At 40.3% G+C, this 25,479-nt stretch overlaps 1 long non-coding RNA gene across 1 annotated transcript in view; it reads left to right on the top strand.

Annotated features, from left to right (window-relative positions):
- Window positions 1-25,479, top strand: part of LOC138990553 (uncharacterized) — a 161,806-nt gene that overhangs the window by 40,135 nt on the left and 96,192 nt on the right. The window contains exon 2 of the long non-coding RNA XR_011466689.1: window positions 22,715-22,812. This is a non-coding gene — a long non-coding RNA (uncharacterized lncRNA). The remainder of the gene's footprint in view (window positions 1-22,714; window positions 22,813-25,479) is intronic.

Genomic DNA, 25,479 nt, shown 5'->3' with positions numbered 1-25,479 from the left:
GTTTTTGTATCCATTCAGTCATTCTGTATCTTTTGGTTGGAGCATTTAATCCATTTACATTTAAAGTAATTATTGATATCTATTGGCATTTTCTTATTAGTTAGGGTTTACTTTTGTAGATCTTTTTCTTCCCTTGTATTTCCTGATTATATAATTTTGATCAATATGTGTCTTGGCATGTTTCTCCTTGGGTTTATCCTGTATGGGACTCTTTGTGCTTCTTGGACTTGATTGATTATTTCCTCTTCCATGTCGGGGAAGTTTTCAACTATAATATCTTCAAAAATTTTCTCATACCCTTTGTTTTTCTCTTCTTCTGGGACCACTATAATTCAAATGTTAGTGTGTTTAATATTGTCCCAGAGGTCTCTGAGACTATTCTCAGTTCTTTTCATTTTTTTTTTTTTTTTTTCTTCTCTTGGGCAGTTATTTCATTTTATCTTCCAGCTCACTGATATGTTCTTCTGCTTCAGAGATTCTGCTATTGATTCCTTCTAGAGTATTTTTGATTTCAGTAATTGTGTTTGTCTCTGTATGTTTAACTCTAGGCCTTTGTTAATTGATTCTTGCATTTCTCTATTCTACTTTTGAGGTTTTCCATCATCTTTACTATCATTATTCTGAATTCTTTTTCAGGTAGTTTGTCTATTTCCTCTTCATTTATTTGGACTTGTGTTTCAAGTTTTTCCTCCATTTGTGTAGTATTTCTCTGCCTTTAATTATATATATTTTTAACTTATTGTGTTTGAGGTCTCCTTTTCCCAGGCTTCAAGGTTGAATTCTTTCTTCCTTTTGATTTCTTCACTCATAAGGTTAGTCCATTGGTTTGTGTAACCTTTGTGTAGGGTGTGACCTACAATTGGCTTTTTAAGGACTCTGTTATAAGTTTGCTTTTGCTTTTGTCATGTTATGGATTTTTACTGTATTTGGCCTTTGCAATCTCAGAGAGTTTTATCTAAAACAAGTCTTAAACCTTTTGCTCTCATAGTTTGTTGGATTCCAACTCTGAAGGGTGACTGGGGTCAAGACACTGCGTAGGCCCCTCCATTTAGCTACTATTTTTGGTTAACTGCAAGGGCTTTGAAAGTGGGTAGTCTGGATTTGAAACCAGGCTGTAGTACTTATTCGTGGATGGCTGAGGGAGATTATTTCATTGTTTTCAGTCTCAGTTTTTATTGCTATAAAATGGATGTCACAATATGTACTTCACAGTATTGTCATAAGGGTTAAATAAGTTAATGCAAGTAAAGCCCTTTGACCAATGCTTAGGAGATAGTAAGCACTCAGTTAGTGGGAGTTATTCTTATCTTAGCTTGTGAACTTGTCTTTCATTCACTGTCATCCGTGATTACCTTAAACACCAGTTTCCCATCCAAAGAACCCCCTTATACTAGTGATGGAGCTCAGAAACAAGTTCTAGGCTTGACATGATTCCAGGAATGACTCCACCATCTGAGCCAGGGCAGGAGGAAGAGTGTGGAGGCAGAGCCTTGTTCTGCCTTCCACAGGGGTTCTTGTGTCTGTTACCATCAATATCCAGCTGCTCTTCTTCTGTCTCAGACCTCTTATGTGCCTGCCCCCACATCCTTTCAGGGGGCTGTCACTCTCCAACAAAATGCTGTGAAGATCCAAATACAGTATATATTTGAATGTATAGTATTGAGAATTGCTTAGGAAACCTTAGAAAGCACTGATGCCTGGGCCCCACCCTAAAGATTTTGCTTTACTTCACCTGGAGTGGGGCTCAGGCATCTGCATTTTTAAAAAGTTCACCATGTGATGCCAATGTGTATCTAGGCTGAGAAGCACTGGGACAACATATCTCTGGACTTCTGTGCAAGATTTCCAGTTTGTTCTGCTTTTATTGTGGACCTAGTGCTTGTCATTTGGTTGCTTCAGCCTGTAAACATTCCATCATTCTCTGGTGAACAAGCTAATGGCTTTATCATGGTGTTCTGGGAGCTGGCAGTGCCTTACAATATGATTAGTCTTGTAGGCTGATTGGGGAATTTTTATTTGTGGATCCCAAATGTCCTTCTGAAAAGCAATAACCCAAATGTGTGCAACAGGAATGATTCAACCTTACATTTAGGCCATGATTTACACTCCTCTACAAGCTTTCACATTTGATGTGAGAGGTATTGCAGCACAGTGAAGGTTCCCAGGGTAGGACCTGAAAAGTATGGGCTGGAATTTGTCTTATGCCACTATTTTGTTATTGGGACTCTGGCCATAGCTTTTAAATTCTCCAAGACTTTGTTTTCTTACTTGCCCTTTCTAGATAATTCCAGTGTGAGGTATCGACTAGACATTACCACGTCTTTGTCCCATTCAGTAGATGAGGAAACTGTGTCATAGAGTGGACGGGTGAGTCACTGAGCTTTTTGCAAAAGCTTGGGGCTCATCAAAGTCAGGCCCCATGGCTCAGGTGCTCAGTGTAGGTACTCCTGCGTAGGTACTCCTGCTCTACACTAGCCATGTGTCTAAAAGGCTGAAAGATGTGTTGTTTCAGCTGTATGCAGGTACACCAGGTCCTTTCTCCTCCCCATTCCTCTTCTTCTGCTCTCTCCCTCCCTCCTTGGCCAGTGGGGAAGTCTGTGAACAATGGATTCCCTTTCATGGTGTGAGTAAGTGGTCGTAAAAGCTCAGAACGAAGTCTCCTCTATTGTGTTGGCACAGACATGTCTATTCTTGTGGCCTTCTCTGAGCAGAGTCAGAGAGCAGGGGTAGAGACTGCCTAGATGTTCCTCAAATGTGCTTCTTCCTGACATAACTGAACTATATTTCCCAGCCTCCCTTGCAATTCAGTTTGGCCATTGACTGAGTTCTGGCCAATAGGATATGGGTGGGAGCAATGCCTGCTCCTTTCAGGCCCTGAAAAGCTCCCCGGGGCCTCCACCTTGGGCTTTCCATCTCTTTTGTTTATACCGTGAAGACTGTGTGTATGAAGACTCTGGTGAAACAACACAATGGAAGGAGCCTAGGTCCCTGGATCAGGGCTCAAAGAAGAGCTTCCTGATGAGGAAAACTTGCATTGATCACTTACATGAGCAAAACCAAAACTAAACTGCTATTTTGTTTAGCTTTTGAGATATTAAGGTTTGATTACTTTATTACCTTAAGTGACTTTGGAGGAATAAAAAGAGGATTGGTGGTTGGGTGGGGTGATGGTTCTCACACCCAGAGTTCTCCATGGGATCAGCTGATCCTGCATCCTTTTGGAGCTCCTTTCTCTGCCCTGTGCTGTGTCCATCACTGTCTTACAAGTTTCATCTGAGAGTTTACCCTTGTAAATCACATGCTCAAGAATCCCCATCTCAGATTCTGCTCCATGGGGTCCTAATGCCTCAACTAGAATGTAAGGGCAGGAATGTACTCAAGTTCCATTGAATTTGTTACCTAATAAATGAATGTTTCAGTGCCTTATGTGTGTAAGTCACTAGCCATTGTGAATAAATACAAAGAAATATAAGTCATGAGTTTGGCTGTGTTTTCTCAAGTCTTTGAGGTTTCAGTTGTTGTTGTTTCTTAGTTGCTAAGTTGTGTCCAGCTCTTTGCAATCCCATGGACTACAGCACACCAGAATTCCCTGTCTTTCACTTTCTCCTGGAATTTGCTGAAACTCACGTCCATTGAGTCAGTGATGCTATCTAATTATCTTTTCTTCTGCTGCTGCCTTCTTTTGCCTTCAATCGTTCCCAGCATCAGGGTATTTTTCAGTGAGTCAGCTCTTTGCATCAGGTGGCCAAAGTACTGCAGCTTCAGTTTCAACATCAGTCCTTCCAGTGAATATTCAGGGTTGATTTCCTTTAGGATTGACAGGTTTGATCTCCTTGCAGTCCAAGGGACTCTCAAAAGTCTTCTCCAGCACCACAATTCCAAAGCATCAATTCTTTGGTGCTCAGCCTTCTTTCTGGACCATCTCTCACATTGTTACATGACTACTAGAAAAACTGAGTTTTGATCATACCTTGCAGTAGTCCTCCCACCCCTTATCTGTGACTTCACTGTCCCAGGTTTCTGTATCCCGTGGTCAGTAGCAGTCCAAAATATGAAATAGAAATTTCCAGAAGTAAACAATTTATAAGTTTTAACTTGCCCTCAGTGCTAAGAGTCCTGATGCATTATCTTTCCACCTGGTTTTGTCCTGCCTAGGATCCCCACCCATGGACATCGTCTGCTCCTGATACCCAGCCACCTGCACCACGGCCCTGGCCCAGAATCATCAGAAGCAGATGACAATCTTCTGACGTATTGTCAGTAGGTCAGTAGTAGCCTAATGTAGGTCACAATACTTACATCATTCACCCCTCTTTATCTCATCATGGAGACATTTTGTCATTTCACATCATCACAAGAAAGGTGACTACAGTACAGTAAGATATTTTGAGAGAGAGAGAGGGACAACATTCACACAACTATTATTAACAGCATATTATAATTGTTTTATTTTATTATTTTTGTTGTTAATCTCTTACTCTGCCTAATTTAGAAGTTAAATTTTATCATAGGAATGTATATATAGGAAAAAATATAGTTTGTATAGGGGGTCAGGAATCTGCTGGGAGTCTTGGGGAATACCCACATGGATAAGGGGGAACAACTGTACTCTTTTCTATGAATCTTAAAAGAATGTAGACAATATCACATATTTATGTTCCCTTTTTTTTTTAATGAGCAGCAATAAAGAGAATCCTACCACTTTATTTAATGCCCTTATTTTTTAATCCAAGTGAGATTTAATTGTGGAAGTGATTTTTAAGACAGTTTTATTTTCCTTGATCAGTTCTTTATATGCTTTTCTTTTCCTTGAAAACTGAGCATCTGAGAGAATTACTTTTTTTTTTTTAGTAAAACTTTGGAAGAATTTCATATCAATTATAAAAGTTTGCCTGGCTGTGTAGGCAAAGAACATATCCATTTTAGAGCCCTTTTAAATCCACGCATAATTCCTTTAAAGAACACTATAACAGACAATGTGGCCTTTGGTTTGCAAGGCCCGCTTTTGGCACAGAGAAGTGGGGGCTTTTCCATCTAGCAGTGGGAGAGAAATGGTGAAGAGCATGCAAAAAGCGATTGCTTTAAGCGTATTGGCATTTCCTTTCATATCTGCAACATGATCCTATTATTTTGAGGCAATGAGGTCATTTAAGTGTGCCTGGCTGGAGATTTGCTATTTTCCTCTATTCTTTCCTTTAAATCTTTTTGTCAACCATGTTGTCCTTGACTAGCAGAGCAGCTGTCTGGGTAGTTATAATCCCATTAAAAAGGCCTCTATTATGTCAATAATATATTTATAGAGAAATTAGTCACCTGGGGTTGTTGGGTGATTCTTCTGTTTAGACATATTGTACCTCAGAAAAGCAAGTTTGTCCCCTTCTTGTTAGGTAGACCCGCTGCCCTGTCACGGTGCCACATTGGCTGAAACTGATTAGCGATTAACATGGAATATGCCTTCCTCTGTTTGCAAAGCCCCCTTAATCTTTGCCACTGATCATATTCCTTTCAAGCTTTGCTGATAAAGCTAAGATTGTAGATGTGTCTGGGTGTACAGGGCTTATAGTGTTTAGGAAAATATGACAGGCATTAAATGACCATCCTGGTGGGAAAGGTGGGGAATCTAACTGCAGAAACTTCCTAAACCTGCTAAAGTGCTTTTGAGCAGTGTCTTAAAATTAGTAGTGCATCTTCCTGCACAGATTCCATTCTTTTTTCCAAAGAGATTTTACATTCTTGCCATATGAATTCAGGTCTAATGATGATCTATGAGGAAGTGGAAAGGCATGGGATGGACTGAATTCCTGAAATGGAATACCCGAGATTATTAACCTATCGCCATTAGTAGGTAGAGATTTATTTGTTGAAAACTCTTCATGTTTTTGCAAACCATAGAAATAGGGCACTTTTTAACAGGCTTTATAATAAAGGAGGGTAACATTGAAGTCAATCCCTATGCTACAGCATGTCCTTTGTACTGATTTTTCTTCATTTTTTCAAAACATGAAGGATTGATTTTTGAAACACAAAAAGGATTCTCTTCAAGGATGGCCTCATGGGCTCTCACTGTAATTCCTCAATAGTTTAGAAAATGCTGAGGCAGAGTCATCTATTGGCTAGGTGGTGCTTGCTCTTGGAATGTTGGGGAAAGTTGTAAATAGAAGTGCAAAGAAAAGCAACCTTCTGAGTTTCGATTGTTATCAGCTTTCAGTGCAAGGTAGGCTTTCAGGACCCTCATCAAATTGGCAGAGCAGGCCATAAAGTTTAAATAATGAAGTATAAAACAGATGAGTTAAGAGAAACAGCAGTATGTTTAAAGCACAGCTAAAATTCCCTCAGCTGTTTAGAATTATTTAAAATATGAAATTTAAAGAAACAAGAGTGGTTGGCCAGGTCTGTAATTCTATAAGTCAGATGTTCTTTGCCCTCAGGGTAGTCCTACTCCTTACCTAGAGAAAGTTTCTCACTGGTCTTTTCTATGTTCTGCACCTCACCTGCTCCCACCTCCCCTCCCTGCCTCCCCGTGTAGCATTTGCTACAGAAAATGTATACTTTTCTACCTTGGATATATATAGTTGACATTTGAGAAAATTGAGAATAAGGGTAGAGGACTATTAAGACATCAAATTGTATAGGTTCAGGAAAGCTTGTTGCCTTTTGCAGCTGTATGAAATCTGCATTTTAGTGCACTAGCAGGCTCACATGATTCTCATTAGAGAAACTGCTTATGGTGTTTCTACAGCCCCCACATGCTCATATTTACTTACAAGACCCCTTGGACTCAAGATGCCAATTTCCCACAGAGCTGGTAAACACCCTTATGACAGTACATCCTACCTTGATCTTAATTGCTTCTTCTTTCTTCAAGTTTGTTTCTCTTTGTGACTGTGGAACGCTCCTGAGCAGTGCCATCCAAGTAGAGCTTTTGGTGATGATGGGGGTGTCCCCTGCATTGTCCTCGTCAGTAGACACTAGCTGCTTGGGACTGTTGAGCCCTTGAACTGTGGCTCATGTGACTGAGGGAGTAAACCTTTACTTACACTAAATTTTAATTAATTTAAATCTAAACAGTCTCATGGGGCCACTGTTTTGGACAACTCTCATGAGGTAGGAGCTTGTCCAGTAGCCAAGATGGGAAATCGTGGTATGAATCACATGTCTTGAGACACATTGCAATGTAGTATCTGAGAAAGTTGACTCTGGAACCAGACTAGATGGCTCCAAACCCCATCTCTGCTTTTTTGAGCCATGAGATCATGGTAGTTGCTTACCGCTGTCTGTGTTTCCTCGTCTATAAATTTAGCATGCGTGCTAAGTCACTTCAGTTGTGTCCAGTGCTTTGCGACCCTATGAACTGTAGCTCACCAGATCCTTCTGTCCATGGGACTCTCCAGGCAAGAATACTGGAGCAGGTTGCCATTTCCTTCTCCAAGGCTATATAAATTGGGACATAGTGACAAAAGCAATCTCTACCTCCTAATGTTTGTGTAACAATTTATTGACTGATCCATTGAAAGCCCTTAGAATAGTCTCTGGCAAATTTTAAGCCAGGGTTAAAAGAAGACAATACCAATGGTCCAGTAGTCCCAAGACTCTGCTTCTGGAACCAATGAAATATATTAAGAGGATTACATAGAACATTGAACTGTTCATAGATGCTCAGTCACGAGTTTTCATTCCTCCTTTTCTTTCCTTTCAGCACTGGTAGTTAATTAATTTATATATTCATCTAACAAATAAGACTTCTCTGTATCAGTTTTGTCCTGGGGGCTGGAAAAATACCAGTGAACAGAACATATTACCAGTTCTTAAGTTCAAAGTCAGGTGGGGGAGACCATGAAGATTGAATGTAAATATAGCCCCACTTCTTCACTTCTCTCTGTACCACACTCCTTTGTCATATTATGTTGCAGAAGCTCTTATGAAGAGGAGTCTACTTCCTCACTCTTAAATCTGGGCTAGCCATGTGACTTGATTTGACCAACATCCTACGCTGTGCTTACTTGCTCTGTCAGGTCTGACTCTTTATGACCCCATGGACTGTAGCCTGCCAGGCTCCTCTGTCCATGGGGATTCTCCAGGAAAGAATACTAATTTGACAAATAGAATGTGGCGAGAGTGACCTCGTTCCATTTCTCAGCCTAGACCTCAAGAGGCCTTGTCTCTCCCTGCCCCCTTTTGCTCTCAGATCCTGGCCCAGATGCTTTGTGAACAAGTTCAAGCTAGCCTGCTGGAGGAGGGAAACCACAGACACATGGCTCAGAGCCAAGTCAGCCCAGTTAAGATCATCCTGGACCAGTTAGTGCCCACAGAGCCGACCACAGATGCATATGCAAGCATTGCTGGGCATAGCTCAGGAACTCATGTGTGAAGCCACTGAGTTTTAGGGGGTATTTGATACAGCAATAGTCCAATCACGGTGGCAGCAATTACCATATAGTCATAAAGATAGGAAGGGGGGAAAGTAGAGGCAGTGCCGATTTTCTTTTTTTGGGCTCCAAAATTGCTGCAGATGGTGACTGCAGCCAATGAAATTAGAAGATGCTTGCTTCTTGGAGGGAAAGCTATGACAAACCTAGACAGCATATTAAAAAGCAGAGATATCACTTTGCTGACAAAGCTCCATATAGTCAAAGGTATGGTTTTTCCAGTGCTCATGTATGGATATGAGGGTTGGATCATAAAAAACGCTGAGCACCAAAGAATTGATGCTTTCGAATTGTGGTGCTAGAGAAGACTCCTGAGAGTCCCTTGAATTCCAAGGAGCTCAAACCAGTCAATCTTAAAGGAAATCAATATTTGAAGGAAATCAACCCTGAATATTCATTGGAAGGACTGATGCTAAAGATGAAGCTCCAGGCCATCTGATGTGAAGAGCCAACTCATTGGAGAAGAGGAAGCAGAGGAAGAAATGGGTAGATGGTTTGATGGTGGCAGAGGAAGAGATGTTTAGATGGTTCAATGGACTTGAACTTGGGCAGACTCAGGGAGGTGGTGGTGGACAGGGAGGCCTACCATGCTGCAGTCCATGGGGTTGCAAACAGTCAGACATAACTTACCAACTGAATAACAACCATACAGAGATAAATACATGGTCTCCTAATGGAACATATCCCTCAGCTGAGGCCTGAGAGATAAAGATGAGTGTAGGAGATGTTTCAGACAGAGGAAACATCATTAGAAAGCTACAGCAGAAAAAGCAAAAACAGATTTTTTTTCCTACCTGCTGCTAGGAACATAGGAATATAAATATTCTTTTACTCAAAGAACTTCTTATATAGTTGTGATGTCGAGATACACACACATAAAAAGAAGTCAGTTCTACAGAGTGAGCTATATTAACTGCTGAATTGGTTCAGACCCTGGTCCAAAAAGTGGGGAGAACACAGAGAAAGATCAGTGAGGACTGAAATAAAGAGCCAGGATGACTTCTTAGAGGGTATGTTAACTAATGGGATGCAAGGAGTTCTAGGACATGGCTGGGAGTGTGGGACAGAGGGAAATATTCCTGGAACCATTTGGAGAATTTTGTAGGAAGGCCCATTGAACACCTACTGTGTGCTCTGTGGGAGGAATCACAGGAGATGAGAAAAAAGCAAGAAGCACAATGATGTCTTCATGAAACTGAGAGTTATGCTTGCCTTTGGGCTGCCAAGCGCTTCTTTTATGTCTTGGCTCTGGCACGTCATAAGCTTAGCCTGCATTCATTTCCATCTGCGTTGTTGAGGATGCTGCTTTGTGGCAGGGCACAAGGAGGACCATGAAATTGTAGATCAGTGAGTGTACTTTTAGCTGTTCTTCATAGCAGCTAGGGCTTTAATTGCCAGTTTTGCCAGAAGACGTCTCATGACCACTTTCCAGAGAGACCGAGAGTTCCACTTTTTAGTCCCCTGAAGTGTGGATTTCATGCTGAGCTGAAGATCTGAGCCCCGGGACATCGGCGCCTGTTGAGAGCTTTATCTTCTCTTCTTAAAACTTCTACTGAGCCTCCTTAGGATTTAGAGGCTTATATGGTGTTTTCTTAGCCAAAAGTCTTTGTAAAATTTGATTATCAGAAATAAAACAAGAGCAACCCCCACCTCCTGAAAACAGTGCTTAAGAAAACCTTAGTTTGGAAGGAGGAGCAGCCCGCACAGCACTGGCATTAGCTCGAACTGGCAAGCCTGGGCTGAAGCAGGGGTTTACTTATTTGTGAGAGACATAGGGAAAGCTGTCATCAAAACTAAGCCCAGATATCCAGGGACCTGTGTGGAGACGATTCACGCTGTCTGCTTTTCCAGTTTGCAGATGTCTTTGATACGACAGCGTTGGGGGATGGGGTAGGCAGTGTTTGTAAAGACTCCCGTGATCCCCGCCCCCGCCACCTTGGCTAGTGGAGTCAGTGTCTCTAACCCTGTCTGCTCTTATCTAGGATTTCCTAGACCTAGAAAGGGCTCTTGAAGACCTTTGAAAATAAACAAGTGAGAAAGCTTCCCAAGACCATCCTAGCAATCTACTCTGACACTCCGGAGACAGTGGGCCATAGCTGATCCCTCTCTGTCTCCTTTCATGGTCTAGCATTCTGAGATTCTTTTCCTTATTAGTTCAAAAGTGAGATTCTACACATGAATGTCAAGTTCTCTGGTCAAGAGCGTTTGCTCTAGTCACAATTTTAGAGAACTATTGTTTGAATGGAAACAAACACTTTTATTATTATCAGTGGCTTCTGAAAACTCATTTCAAATGTGTTTAAGTATAGCGGGTAGTTCCTTGCTAAGAAAATTCCTGTGGACAACTGGTTAACTTATAATAGCCATTTGGAAAAAATTTCTGTTTAAATCAGATAAAGGGGACTTTCTATAATATACAAAGAGTGCATACATATCAGTAAGGATAGGCCAAATACTCATAGAAAAATGAACTAAAGATATCAGATAGTTCTCTAAGAAACACATTAATTAAATCTATCCTGCATTTATAAATAGCCCCTCAGCCTTATAATAATAAAGATGTATATTAGGTATACATACTATAATAATAAAGGTACATATTAAACTATAAGATAGTTTTCACATCCCAGATTAGCAAACATCTAAATGTTTGATTATTTACTTCTTTGAAAAGTTGTGAAGAAAAGGGAACTCTCATAAATCATTAATGACCATAATAAATTGGTACTTTGGGGGCACAGTTTGGTACTAGCTACTAAAATGGCAAGTTGTTTGACCTAGAATTCTACTTCTTGAAATTTATCCTACAGAAATACCCACTTATGAATGAATTGTTCAATGCACAAAGTTATTTGTTGTGGCAATGTTTATAAGTTAAAAAGGTTAGAAATTATTCTAGATGCCCATCAATAAGGGACTAGTATATTATATATATTAGTTATGCTAGTCTATGTAGCAAATATATTATGCTACATCACAAGGTATTATGCAGTAGTTTAAAAGGATGAGGCAGATATTTATGCACTGCTATGGAATGCTATCTAAGATGTATTGCTGTGAAAAGAAATTCAGGGTACAGAAAAGTTTGTATTATGAGCTATCAGTGTAAAAAAAGGAAATAATGTATTTGTTTGTATGTGCATAACTCCTACAGCTCAACTCCAGAAAAATAAATGACCCAATCAAAAAAATGGGCCAAAGAACTAAATAGACATTTCTCCAAAGAAGACATACAGATGGCTAACAAACACATGAAAAGATGCTCAACATCACTCATTATCAGAGAAATGCAAATCAAAACCACAGTGAGGTACCATTTCACACCAGTTAGAATGGCCGCGATCCAAAAGTCTACAAGCAATAAATGCTGGAGAGGGTGTGGAGAAAAGGGAACCCTCTTACACTGTTGGTGGCAATGCAAACTAGTACAGCCACTATGGAGACCAGTGTGGAGATTCCTTAAAAAACTGGAAATAGAACTGCCTTATGATCCAGCAGTCCCACTGCTGGGCATACACACTGAGGAAACCAGAAGGGAAAGAGACACGTGTACCCCAATGTTCATTGCAGCACTGTTTATAATAGCCAGGACATGGAAGCAACCTAGATGTCCATCAGCAGATGAATGGATAAGAAATCTATGGTACATATACACAATGGAGTATTACTCAGCCATTAAAAAGAATACATTTGAATCAGTTCTAATGAGGTGGATGAAACTGGAGCCTATTATACAGAGTGAAGTAAGCCAGAAGGAAAAACACCAATACAGTATACTAATGCATATATATGGAATTTAGAAAGATGGTAACAATAACCCTGTGTACGAGACAGCAAAAGAGACACTGATGTATAGAACAGTTTTATGGACTCTGTGGGAGAGGGAGAGGGTGGGAAGATTTGGGAGAATGGCATTGAAACATGTAAAATATCATGTATGAAATGAGATGCCAGTCCAGGTTCGATGCACGATACTGGATGCTTGGGGCTAGAGCACTGGGACGACCCAGAGGGATGGTATGGGGAGGGGGGAGGGAGGAGGGTTCAGGATGGGGAACACATGTATACCTGTGGCGGATTCATTTTGATATTTGGCAAAACTAATACAATTATGTAAAGTTAAAAAAAAAAAAAGTTAAAAAAATCTTTAAGTATACACACACAGAATGAAAGTAGCTTTTTCTTCCAGAAGAGGGGATCTGGGTGCTTGGAAGACAAAAATGGGAGTGAGATGTATATTTTACTGTATGTTCTTTTGTACCTTTAGAATTTTGTACCACATATATGAATGTATTACCCATTAAACTCTAATCCCTAATCAGAATCCTCAGATAAAGGTTTGTTTTCTTTCAATTTTCATTCATCTGAAAATTTGGAATTATTTTCCCTCAAGTCTCTCTCTTTCGTGAGAGACTTCTTTACAAAACTACAGCTGATCACTGTCTTCTCCCCTTTGCCTAATCTAGTGCCTAGCAGAGAGCAGGGGCTCAAAAATATTTGTTAGAAATATAAAGGAAAGCAAAGGATACATGAGATGACTTCATATAGAGGCTTGCCACTCCCTCTGTGGATACATGGGGCTGATCATGTCCATGTGATTTCCAGGGGAATAATAATTTTACATTGAAATTGATTACTTTCCTTTTTAAAGAAAAACTGAAGAAAAAAAAGAGATGCAATTGAGAATGTGGTATTAGAAACCTGTCACTGTTTTGGCCACGCAGTAACCACATGTCCTTGGATACTGATTAAGTCTTCTGAGAGGATGGGGAATGAGCAGAGAAATCTGTGTGCTTTGTCTTGAGCGTCATATACTGGTGGTTTAATACGTGGCTTATTGTGTGAAAAAAACACACCCCGGTTTGTAGTGTTTGCCAGTTTCCATGGTGTGAATTCTGTCATCAGAGACACAATGTGACGTCTATGAATGTGAACTTGGGAGGATATGATGACAGTTGGCTCTCGTGACCCAGCAGGAGCCAAGTTCAGCACATCCCAGGTTATGAGCAGGCAAGTTAACGGAAGAGGCTTCAGAATGTAAGTGAACTCTTTGAAGGGTTGGGTTCTTAGAAATGTTTTGTAATTCTTCTAAGCTGGGTGGTTCTCAAAGAGTGATCCATGCACATTCTTGGGCCATTCCCCCAAACCTATGGAATTAGAGCCTCTGGGGATGGGGCCCAGCAGTCAAGATTTTAAAGAGCCCTGCACGTGATTCTGGTGCATGCCAGAATTTGAGGCTCGCTGCTCTAAGTCTCTCTTTTCCCTGGAAAGGGCCAGGAGTATTTTTTTTTTTTTAATGCAGGGCTATTTGTTGTTGTTGTTAAGTCGTTTCAGTCGTGTCTGACTCTGTGAGACCCCATAGACGGCAGCCCATCAGGCTCCTGCGTCCCAGGGATTCTCCAGGCAAGAACACTAGAGTGGGTTGCCATTTCCTTCTCCAAAAGCAAAAGCTTTAGACCAGAGTAAAGCTGGCCACCACTCTACTCACTGACAAGTTTAAACAACTGCACTGGCAGCCCTGCTGTATGACTTCCTGTCAAGTAACTGACATCCTCCGAGGTGACAGGAAATGGGTTTAAACACTGATAATATCACTAATCAATCTGAGACAGCACAAGTTCCCAGCCCACAATTGTGAAGTTTGGTTGCAATGTGTTAGCTGCTTTCTAGGCCATGTGATTCTGCATAATGACAGATGAAAGGAAAGATCAGATTTACTAAGTGTTGCAGAAGTGTCATCAAAAATGTGTATTACTTCAAGATGCCCTCTGCATCAGAGACATCTCATATATAGGGGTCAATTTCTTCTACAGAATTCTTCTGTTTCCCAACTACTTTTCTGGAAGCTCCCAAACTTATTTCAATATATGAAGAATTGAATTTTCTCTTATTTCTGATTGAGACCAGATAGTCCAAAGTAATGGTCTTACCTGTACATGATCCTACCTTGGTCTTCAAGTGCATACTTGTATATACTTTCTAGCTTTGCCAAATTCACTCTTGTCAAGTTAAAATAGCCAATTTTTCCTCAAAAGTTCTTTCGTGTGTTATCTTGATACTTCAGGGACTGAGATAGTTTCCTCCTCAAATATTCTTTTGTATTTGTTCTAAAGGCATTCTTCCATTTTACATGAAGGAGGGCATGAGGAAATATAATTTTCCCCTTATTTACAGAACAAAAGGGACTTTAGGGATCCTCTTACAGAGTTTCTTCTATTAAATATTCATTCCTACAGTCATAATTGTTTTTTAAACTTATTCTAAATCAGGAATTATGCTGACAGTTACAATAGTGACTAGACCCAGACATTGTTCCTGATCTCTTGGAGGCACTTAGATAATAAAACACTAAGTAATTATTTAAATGAATGTATAATTCATAAATCAAAATTTTATAATCATTAAATAAATAGGATTAAACATAATAATGATTATAAAGCATAGGCATGGTAATGAAGGTGACTTTTCTGTGGCTCAACTGAGTTTGAAGTATGCAAATTCCTTTTCTCATGTCTAAGGACAAGAGATAGTCCAAGAAGACACAACTGTAGCTTTCTATAGAGTTAGACCACGTGTAATTATCTTTTTTAAAAAATTGAAGTATAGTTGATTTATAATGTTGTGTTTCTGGTGTACAGCAACCTGATTCAGTTTTAGACATATATATGTGTGTATATATATATATATACACACACACATAGATTCTATTTCTGATTCTTTTCCATTATCGGTTATTACATGATATTGAGTAGTGTTCCCTGTGCTATACAGTTGGACCTTTTTGCTTCTTTATAAGTAGTAGTGTGTATCTGTTAATTGCAGGCTTCTAATTAATCCCTCTGCCCTTTCTCCTTTGGTAACTGTAAATTTATTTTTAATGTCTGTGAGTCTGTTTCTGTTTTGTAATTAAGTTCATTTGTATCATTTTACAAAGATTCTACATATGAGTGGTATCATAGGATATTTGTCTTTCTCTGTGTGACTTACTTCACTTAGTATGATAGGTCCATCCATGTTGCGGCAACCATGTATAATTCTCTTAGTTCTCATAGCATCATTTGGGAGAGGTGAATACCAGCATTATTTCCCTGTAGCATGCTCATGTAGAGCTTGATGCCTCAAACTAAGGCCATGGAGGTGACTCTCCTTCAATACTCAGCTCCTTGGCAGGCCCCAGCCTTTTTTAACTGATTAAAGCAACATATATGTGCCAAAAACCAGTCTCTATGACAAGAATGTGGAGAATGGGAGATGTAAGGAACATGTTTGGAGTTTTAGAACTTGAACCCCAGGAAAGGCTTGGAGCTGGATAACAGCATTTGTGATTTGGAGAATATTAGCTATATTTATTGAGCATCTATTACTTATTAGGGCTTATCACGTGACTCTTCACCATAGGCATTATCTGTCTATTTTACAGATGAGGAAACTGAGATGGAGAGTTCAAGTAAGGTGTTCAAGTAAGGAGTTCAAGTAAGGTGTTCAATAGGCAGTTGGATCCTTGTTTATAAGAAGGGAACAGAGTCAGTCTTTAACTATATTGTCTCTTTCCTTTTATGCCTGTTTTTTCCTCTTTTGCTTGTCAGTGATATGAATCATGGTGAATAGAAGGACCACTAACCCCTGTTCCACGTTTAAAAAAAAATATTTTTGCCTTTGGGCATATTTCAGAAGCTCTCATGCCAGAAAGATCAATGAGAGTCTTCCCTGGAGGTGCAAAGATGAACTTGCAAAGGAGTCAGTGCAGTGTGGGGGTGGGGCACCGGGGTCATGCCATCCAGTGGGTGGGTTCTGACTGTACCACTTATTAACTCTCTGATCTTAGGTCCACGGTTTTTCCTTGCTAAGTGTCTTAGGTCATATTACTTAGAATCAGAAACTCAGATGGAGATTTTTGTACAAATGATTTATTGAGGAAGGACTCCCAAGAGAACTCTGAAATAGAGTGAGGAAGCAGGGAAGGGAAGAGGAAGATACTGAGTGTAGAATCCAACTTAACTGGAATCTAGCCTGATCCCATGGGGAGCTCTGACGTGTAAATTGTACCAGAGACTTGGTCCCAAGGGGATCACCTTTTGTACCCTTGTGTCAGTCAGTTTTTGTCCTGGGGGCTTCCATGGAGTGGAAGCAGCCTCCCCATCAGGTGTTTCTGTCATAAGAAGGCAGTTTTCAAGAGAAGAAGGCAGCTAGCTCTGAGCATCAACAGCCCTTATTTATCTAAATGGAATCTGGACAGGGTAGCAATCTCCTCCTATGGTCACCCTCAGCTTTATCATTTTAAAATATAGATGCTAATGCCCACCCAAAGAGAGTATCATAAAGATTAAATGATATAATCCATTCAGAAGGTTAAGCACAGTGCCAGGGACAAAGAACACACAAAATCAATGAAAATGTCATTTCTCTTCCTTTTTAGTTTAAGGAAAGTTACTTCATTTCTTTGGTTGAGGTTGAAAGATATTTTCTCAAATAGCCTTCAGATTAGAAGAAGAAACTATTGTAGATGGTTATTCACTTTTTTACTCACAAATATTTCCTTCAGCACCTGCCGTGTACAGTTGTAATAAGATATAAGATCTCTGCTCTATGGGGGCTATCATTCTACTGTGGTTTAGTTCAGTTCAGTTGCTCAGTCATCTTTGCGACCCCATGGACCACAGCAGGCCAGGCCTCCATGTCCATCACCAGCTCTGGAGTTTAACCAAACTCATGTCCATTGAGTTGGTGATGCCATCCAACCATCTCATCCTCTGTCGTCCCCTTCTCCTCCTGCCTTCAATCTTTCCCAGCATCAGGGTCTTTTCAAATGAGTCAGTTCTTTGCATCAGGTGGCCAAGGTATTGGAGTTTCAGCTTCAACATCAGTCCTTCCAATGAACACCCAGGACTGATCTCCTTTAGGATAGACTGGTTGGATCTCCTTGCAGTCCAAAGGACTCTTAAGAGTCTTCTCCAACACCACAGTTCAAAAGCATCAATTCTTTGGCACTCAGCTTTCTTTATAGTCCAACTCTCACATTCATACATGACTACTGGAAAAAACATAGCCTTGACTAGATGAACCTTTGTTGGCAAAGTAATGTCTCTGCTTTTTAATATGCTATCTAGGTTGGTCGTAACTTTTCTTTCAAGAAGCAAGCATCTTTTAATTTATGGCTGCAATCACCATCTGCAGTTATTTTTGAGTCCAAGAAAATAAAGTCTGTCACAGTTTCCACTGCTTCCCCATCTATTTGCCATGAAGTGATGGGACCAGATGCCATGATCTTAGTTTTCTGAATGTTGAATTTTAAGCCAACTGTTTCACTCTCCTCTTTTACTTTCATTAAGGGGCTCTTCAGATATCTGCATATCTGAGGTTATTGATATTTCTCCCGACAATCTTGATTCCAGCTTGTGCTTCCTCCAGCCCAGCGCTTCTCATGATGTATTCTGCATATAAGTTAAATAAGCAGGGTGACAGTATACAGCCTTGACATACTCCTTTTCCTGTTTGGAACCAGTCCATGTACAGTTATAATTGTTGCTTCCTGACCTGTATACAGATTTCTCAAGAGGCAAGTCAGGTGGTCTGGTATTCCCATCTCTTTCAGAATTTTCCACAGTTTGTTGTGATCCACACAGTCAAAGGCTTTGGCATAGTCAATAAAGCACAAATAGATGTTTTCCTGGAACTCTCTTGTTTTTTTTGGTGATCCAGTGGATGTTACCAATTTGATCTCTGGTTCCTCTGCCTTTTCTAAAATCAGCTTGAACAACTGGAAGTTCAAGGTTCACGTTTTGCTGAAGCCTGGCTTGGAGAATTTTAAGCATTACTTTACTAGCGTGTGAGATGAGTGCAATTGTGCGGTAGTTTGAGCATTCTTTGGCATTGCCTTTCTTTGGGATTGGAATGAAAAGTGACCTTTTCCAGTCCTGTGGAGGAGCAGAGGATAGCTAAGAAATATATCTAGCAAATATTAGCTTGTGATAAGTACTACACAAACTATATGTTGCAGGGTTGGAATCCAGAAGGACTGGAGAGGTACATTAGACTGTGTGGTCTGATACTGACTTGAAGGGCAATAATGAGTTGATTGTTCAGGGTGGTAGGAGAAGATGGTTTCAGGCAGAGAGAACCGCTAGTGCAAATGTGCTGAGGCAAGAAGAAAGCTGGGAAATTCAGCTTGCATACAAGAAGCCGGTACTGGCATGTAGAACACCAGAGACAGTGACAGGAAAGGAGTCCAGAAATAAAGGTGGGAAGGTGGGTACAGGCTAGACTCTTCAAAACCTCGGTAAACTGTTCTAAGAAGACATACAGATGGCTAACAAACACATGAAAAGATGCTCAACATCACTCATTATCAGAGAAATGCAAATCAAAACCACTATGAGGTACCATTTCACGCCACTCAGAATAGCTGTGATCCAAAAGTCTATAAGCAATAAATGCTGGAGAGGGTGTGGAGAAAAGGGAACCCTCTTACACTGTTGGTGGGAATGCAAACTAGTACAACCACTATGGAGAACAGTGTGGAGATTCCTTAAAAAACTGGAAATAGAACTGCCTTATGATCCAGCAATCCCACTGCTGGGCATACACACTGAGGAAACCAGAAGGGAAAGAGACACGTGTACCCCAATGTTCATCGCAGCACTGTTTATAATAGCCAGGACATGGAAGCAACCTAGATGTCCATCAGCAGATGAATGGATAAGAAATCTATGGTACATATACACAATGGAGTATTACTCAGCCATTAAAAAGAATACATTTGAATCAGTTCTAATGAGGTGGATGAAACTGGAGCCTATTATACAGAGTGAAGTAAGCCAGAAAGAAAAACACCAATATAGTATACTAATGCATATATATGGAATTTAGAAAGATGGTAACAATAACCCTGTGTACGAGACAGCAAAAGAGACACTGATGTATAGAACAGTCTTATGGACTCTGTGGGAGAGGGAGAGGGTGGGAAGATCTGGGAGAATGGCATTGAAACATGTATAATATCATGTATGAAATGAGTTGCCAGTCCAGGTTCGATGCACAATACTGGATGCTTGGGGCTGGTGCACTGGGACGACCCAGAGGATGGTATGGGGGGGGGAGGAGGGAGGAGGGTTCAGGATGGGGAACACAGGTATACCTGTGGCGGATCCATTTCGATATTTGGCAAAACTAATACAATATTGTAAAGTTTAAAAATAAAATTAAATTAAAAAAAAAAAAAAAAAATTTAGATTTCATTATAAGTCTCAAGAGAAGCCAGTGGTGAGTTTATACAGGGGAGTGAAATTAATTTATATATACTTAAAAAGATCATTCCAAGTGCTTTTGAAGAATGGATGGTAGAAGAACAAAAGTGGAAGTAGAGTGACCAATTAAGTAGGTCATTTTAAAGATAATGTTGTCTTGGAACCAGGTGGTGGAACAGAAGAAACAGATGTAAACACATTCAGAAAGAGATGAAATGGATTCAGGAAATGTTTTGGAGGCAACTCAGCAGGCCATGTTGACAGATTGGATGCTGGCCATGAGAGGAAAGGAGAAATCAAAGATGGGTCCTGTATTTATGACTTGAGCCTTTGGGCAGATGGTTTAGCTATTTACTGAGACAGGAAAGACCAAGGGATTTCATGTATCCCAAAAAGAGGGGAGCAAATGAAAGACAAGGTATAAGGAGTGAAAAGAAAGAAAAGGAACATGCCACATGTATAAACTAAAATGTAGAAAATGTAAAATTAGAATACAATGGAGTAAACAAGAGTTTAATTCTATTGGCTTGGAAATTGTTTTTATGCATAATAATGAGATATATTGGAGTTTGAAAGGCCCATTGAAAAGAATTTGGTCTGGTGATCAGCATTTCTCAGAGAATGACAAATTTAAATTTATTCTTCTAGTTCTTCTAAGAGGAAGTTGTGTCTGAGGGTATTTAGGTTCTGGAATCTTGGAAGGAGTGAGGGTTTACTTACTTTAGAATTATAAGTGTTTTTTTTTTTCCCCTTCAAATCTAGTCATCAAAGCCATAAGTACTAGGAGTAAAGTTCTTTTCAAATGAGGATATTTTCTGAGTGATATACTTTGAAAGTCTCAATAGATGGGTAGAAAAAAAAAGCAAAATCTCAGCTTTTTCCATTGGCCCAACTTCTTTTGGGGCCATAAGAGGCAGGGGCTAGCATTCTGTTTCCATCATACTCAATAGTAAAAACTCATGAAGCAAATGTAGCATTTCTTCTTCAAAGATTTAAAATTAAGAAAAATATTTTGGGGTTGGAAACTTGGGAGCAATGTGCTGTGCTGATCTGTCTGTCCAAGACCAAAAATTCCGATGAGCTTAGAAGAAAACACAGCAGAAACCCTCCTGTAGCTTTGTTCTTGGTTAACTGTTCTTCCTTCAGGGCAGACTTTATTCTTCCCAATTAAGCCTCCTCCTATTTTACATTTTTTAAAACAAATCTCAAAGTTTAAGGATGAAAGATAGTATAGAGGCAGTTAAGATGTTGAGTTTTTTTTCATAGCCTTGCTGTTATGTTCCTGAGAGCAGCTCCCTGGGAGCCAAGGGAAGGAATGGGGATTCTCAGAGCCATCTGAGATCATTTAGTGGCCATCCAGTTGAAATCACAACCTTCCAGTCAGGAATCTCTCTTCCTTTTACTTGTCTAGTGGCAAAAAGGACAAGATCTTGGTGCAGACGAAGGGAGGTTATGGGTCCTAGTTGAGTGTTTTGATTGTGCTAACATTTCTAGCCACCTGTGAACTTATCTGGGTGAGTATTAGTTAGAAGCTGTAATGGAATCAGCCAGTCTCTAGCATCAGGAAATTATGCCTAATTCCAATACAGTTGAAATGACTAGAGGGAAAAGCATTCTTTCTTTCTTTAAAAAATTAATTAATTCAATTTTCAGTGTGCTGGGTCTTCACTGCTGCGTTCAGGCTTTCTCTTGTTGCAGTGAGTGGGGGCTTCTCTTGCTGTGGAACTCGGGCTCTAGGTTCTCTGACTTCAGAATTTGCAGCTCACAGGCTCTGGAGCTCAGGTTCAGTAGTTGTGGCCTATGGGCTTAGTGGTCCCACAGCATGGGACCTTTCTGGACCAAGGATTGAACCCATGTCCCCTGCTTTGGTGGACAGATGCTTAACCACTGGACCACTGGGGAAGTCCAAGCATTATTTCTTGATATCTACTATGCTCCCTACACTGGATGTTATATATACACTGTATTTATTCTTCACTTTAGCACCTGAATATTATAGTTTCCATTTCAGTTCCAAGTGAGAGCAGTCCTGCCTAGCTGGATCTGAGGTATGGATACATCAGGCAGGAGAAGCCGGGTGGCATCTCTTTCTCTAGTTTACTATGTGTACTGATTCTAGAAATTTCCTATAGGAGGAAAATAACTTGAAATGGACTTGGCAAGGGAAGGGTTACGACAGAATCCAAGATTCAGGGAGGGACTCTGAGATCCCCATGAGAATTTCTTTCAGTTATAGGAGACAGCATAGTGGTGCCGAGTCTACAATAAAGTCACATTTATGTTCATCCTGGGTTTAGAACCAAGGCTGGCACATGACTTTCTGATAGCGGTGTGAGCCTTTGGAAGAAAATGGGTGATGTTTTCAAACTAGAACTCTAGCTGACTGTCCAACAGAACTTTTTGTGATGATAAAAATGTTTTAGGTATGTTCTGTCCAATAGTATTCTCTGGTCCCATGGGGCAATTCAGCATTTGAAATGAGGCTAATGTGCTAAGGAACTGAAGTTTAGATAAAGGGCCACATGTGTCTAGTGCTCAGAACAACTGACTCCTTTAGTATCTACAGTGTTATAGAATCCCTACAATTAAGCATAGCTTCGTAAAGCCTAGTTAGAGACATGGAAGGTGGGGGTGGGGGCAAAGGGTGGTGAGTATGGAGTGAGAGATAGCAGAGGATACAGTCCAAATCAGTTTAGAGTCTGATAAGAATCAGCTTGTGTACTGAACTTCCTGTATAAGCAGGGGGAGTTTTAGAGCTGGCCAAATCTTTGCGTAAATGACTACATTTGGACCCATGTAGCAGTGAGCTTTAGGTTATAGTCAGAAGGGACGATTGAACTCTTCGCAAGGTGTTCAGCACCTGTTGTCATCCTTAGCACATTGCATGTATTCAGTACATATTTGTTTTGAATGAATAAAAGGATACATGGGATACAAACTCACCAGATCCTTGTCTCAGTTAGCTATTGCTATAGTAATGCTGCATAACAAACTGTGTGCAAAACTCGATGACTTAAAACAGGGTTCATGTATTTTTGCTCATAGGTCAGGAACCTAGCTGCAATGGCCAGTGTCATGTGAATTCATCTAGGGGAACAAGAAATCTCTCTTCATGAAGAGGCAACAGCACATGACCTCTTTAGGTGAGTGTTCAGAACTATATGTAGTTACTTCCATAGTTCCCTTGGCCAAAGCATGTCTCCTCACTAAGCCCGAAATTAAAGGCTAACCATGAAGTTACATAGCAAAAAACATGGTACAGGGTGGGGTAAAACATTGAGACTCCAAGTCTGATCTGCCATAGTCATGTGAGGAGCCAAGGAGTTCATACACACTTTTGTGCAGTTCCATAGTCTGCATTTCTTCCCCTGCTCAGATGCTTCATGTACAGTCAAAGACAGTTCTACTGTCCATGTGACTCCTAATCTCCAGGCTGGATATTATATTTCTATCCTTTAAAAATCTGATATTTTGCTTTTAAAAATTTTGTTATTTATCTCATTGAATGATTGTCATTTTTGTGGTACTGGACTGCAATCAATCCACATGATTTGGCTCTGTCATAGAGTTGGAGGTGTAGTCTCATGGAGGTTCAAAGAATCTGTTAGTCTGCACATATTTTTGCTTTAATCATGGACTGTCTCAGTTTCTGAGGGCCCAGAATGCTGCTGCCAATGGCTGAGGCACAGGAGGGTGGAATTTTCAGTCCCGGTACTCTGGGTTTGGTTTTCAACTCTGACTGAGGTTCTGTGCTGCTGTTAGAATCTACCATTACCTTTTAAAAATTTCATTTACTTAAAAAATGCATGCAGCAAAATTCTGTCTTTCTGGTGCATAATTCTATGAATTTGACAAATGTACACAGTCATGTACCTTCCCTCGTGGCTTCCCTGGTGGCTCAGTCAGTAAAGAATCCACCTACAATGCAGGAGACCTGAGTTCGATGCCTGGGTTGGGAAGATCTGAGGAGGGCGTGGCAATCCACTCCTGTATTCTTGTGTGGCGAATCCCCATGGACAGAGGAACCTGGTGGGCTGCAAGTCCATGGGGCCACAAAGAGTTGGACACAACTGAGCGACTAAGCACAGCACAGCACACAGTCATGTGACTACCAATGCAATCAAAATACTTCCATCAGCAGTAAAATTTCCTTGTGCTGCCCCACACATCCAGTCTTTTCTAGAATGTCATGTAAATGGAATCATATCATGTGGCCTTTTGAGTCTGGCTTCTTTTACTTAGCATGATGCATTTAAGTCTCGCCTACATTGTTATGCATATCCTAGTTCCTTCCTTTCTGTTTCTTAGTAGGATTCCATTGTGTGAATATCTGGCACTTTGTTTATTCATTCTATGGTTGAGGAACATTTGACAGTTTGTTTCTGGTTTTTGATAGTTATGAAAAAGCTGTTATAAATATTGGCATATACGTTCTGGTGTGACTGTAAGTATTCTTTTCTCTTGGATAAATACTTAGGGAGTAGAATTGCTGGATTGTATATTAAGAGTATGTTTTAGTATTCCAACTCCTCATTGGAATATTGAAGCCCAGACCAACCTTATGAAATAGTCAAATTGTTTTCCAAAGTGGCTGCACCATCTTAGATTCCTAGCAACAGTGTATAAGAGTTCCTATGGTGACTTATTAATTTCTCTATTTTCTCTTTTGCCACTTATTCCTTATATGAATGTGTAAGCTCAAACCCCATCTCCTTGCTTAAATTGAGTTTTTCACATTCCCTAGATTTTAAAAGAGACAGTTGCCTAGATCAGACCTGTTTTGGAATAAAGTACATAACCACTAACCACATGGTACAATAGGTGAGAATATTAGCATTCAAGAGGGTGAAATTAGAATATAATTTGCTGTTAGTGCCCTGAGCATCCAAGGGTCATTTTCTTCTTCAATACAAAATTAAGGTGCTGACCTAGAAAATATGTATTGTTTCTATAAAGCCAAGTCAATGATTTCTGGTTTCTTAGCCTTCAGTTCAGTTCAGTCACTCAGTCGTGTCCGACACTTTGCAACCCCATGAATCGCAGCACGCCAGGCCTCCCTGTCCATCACAAACTCCTGGAGTTCACTCAAACTCACATCCATTGAGTCGGTGATGCCATCCAGCCATCTCATCCTCTGTCGTCCCCTTCTCCTCCTGCCCCCAATCCCTCCCAGCATCAGAGTCTTTTCTAATGAGTCAACTCTTCGCACAAGGTTGCCAAAGTACTGGAGTTTCAGCTTTAGTATCATTCCTCCCAAAGAACACCCAGGGCTGATCTCCTTCAGAATGGACTGGTTGGATCTCCTTGCAGTTCAAGGGACTCTCAACAGTCTTCTCCAACACCACAGTTCAAAAGCATCAATTCTTCGGCACTCAGCTTTCTTCACAGTCCAACTCTCACATCCATACATGACCACTGGAAAAATCATAGCCTTGACTAGATGGACCTTTGTTGGCAAAGTAATGTCTCTGCTTTTGAATATGCTATCTAGGTTGGTCATAAGTTTCCTTCCAAGGAGTAAACATCTTTTAATTTCATGGCTGCAGTCACCATCTGCAGTGATTTTGGAGCCCAAAAAAATAAAGTCTGACATTTAGTTGCTTATAAAATTTTGAGCCATAAACCTACCATCATATTTGATATTTATCAAGCTGAATTCCTGACTTTGGCCTTTACCATTTCAACATATGCTGGCCTAGCTTTTAGTGACCAGCACTGCTTTTATTTCATTTAAGAACATGCTCCTGCCATCAAAGGCCACTCTGTTTATTCACATGGCAGGTTGGAGTACCATGGAATGAACACCACTA

Source organism: Bos mutus, chromosome 13 (genome assembly GCF_027580195.1).
Source record: "Bos mutus isolate GX-2022 chromosome 13, NWIPB_WYAK_1.1, whole genome shotgun sequence".
In the NCBI taxonomy this organism is placed as follows: Eukaryota; Metazoa; Chordata; class Mammalia; order Artiodactyla; family Bovidae; genus Bos; species Bos mutus.
This window is presented reverse-complemented; position numbering and strand designations above follow the sequence as displayed.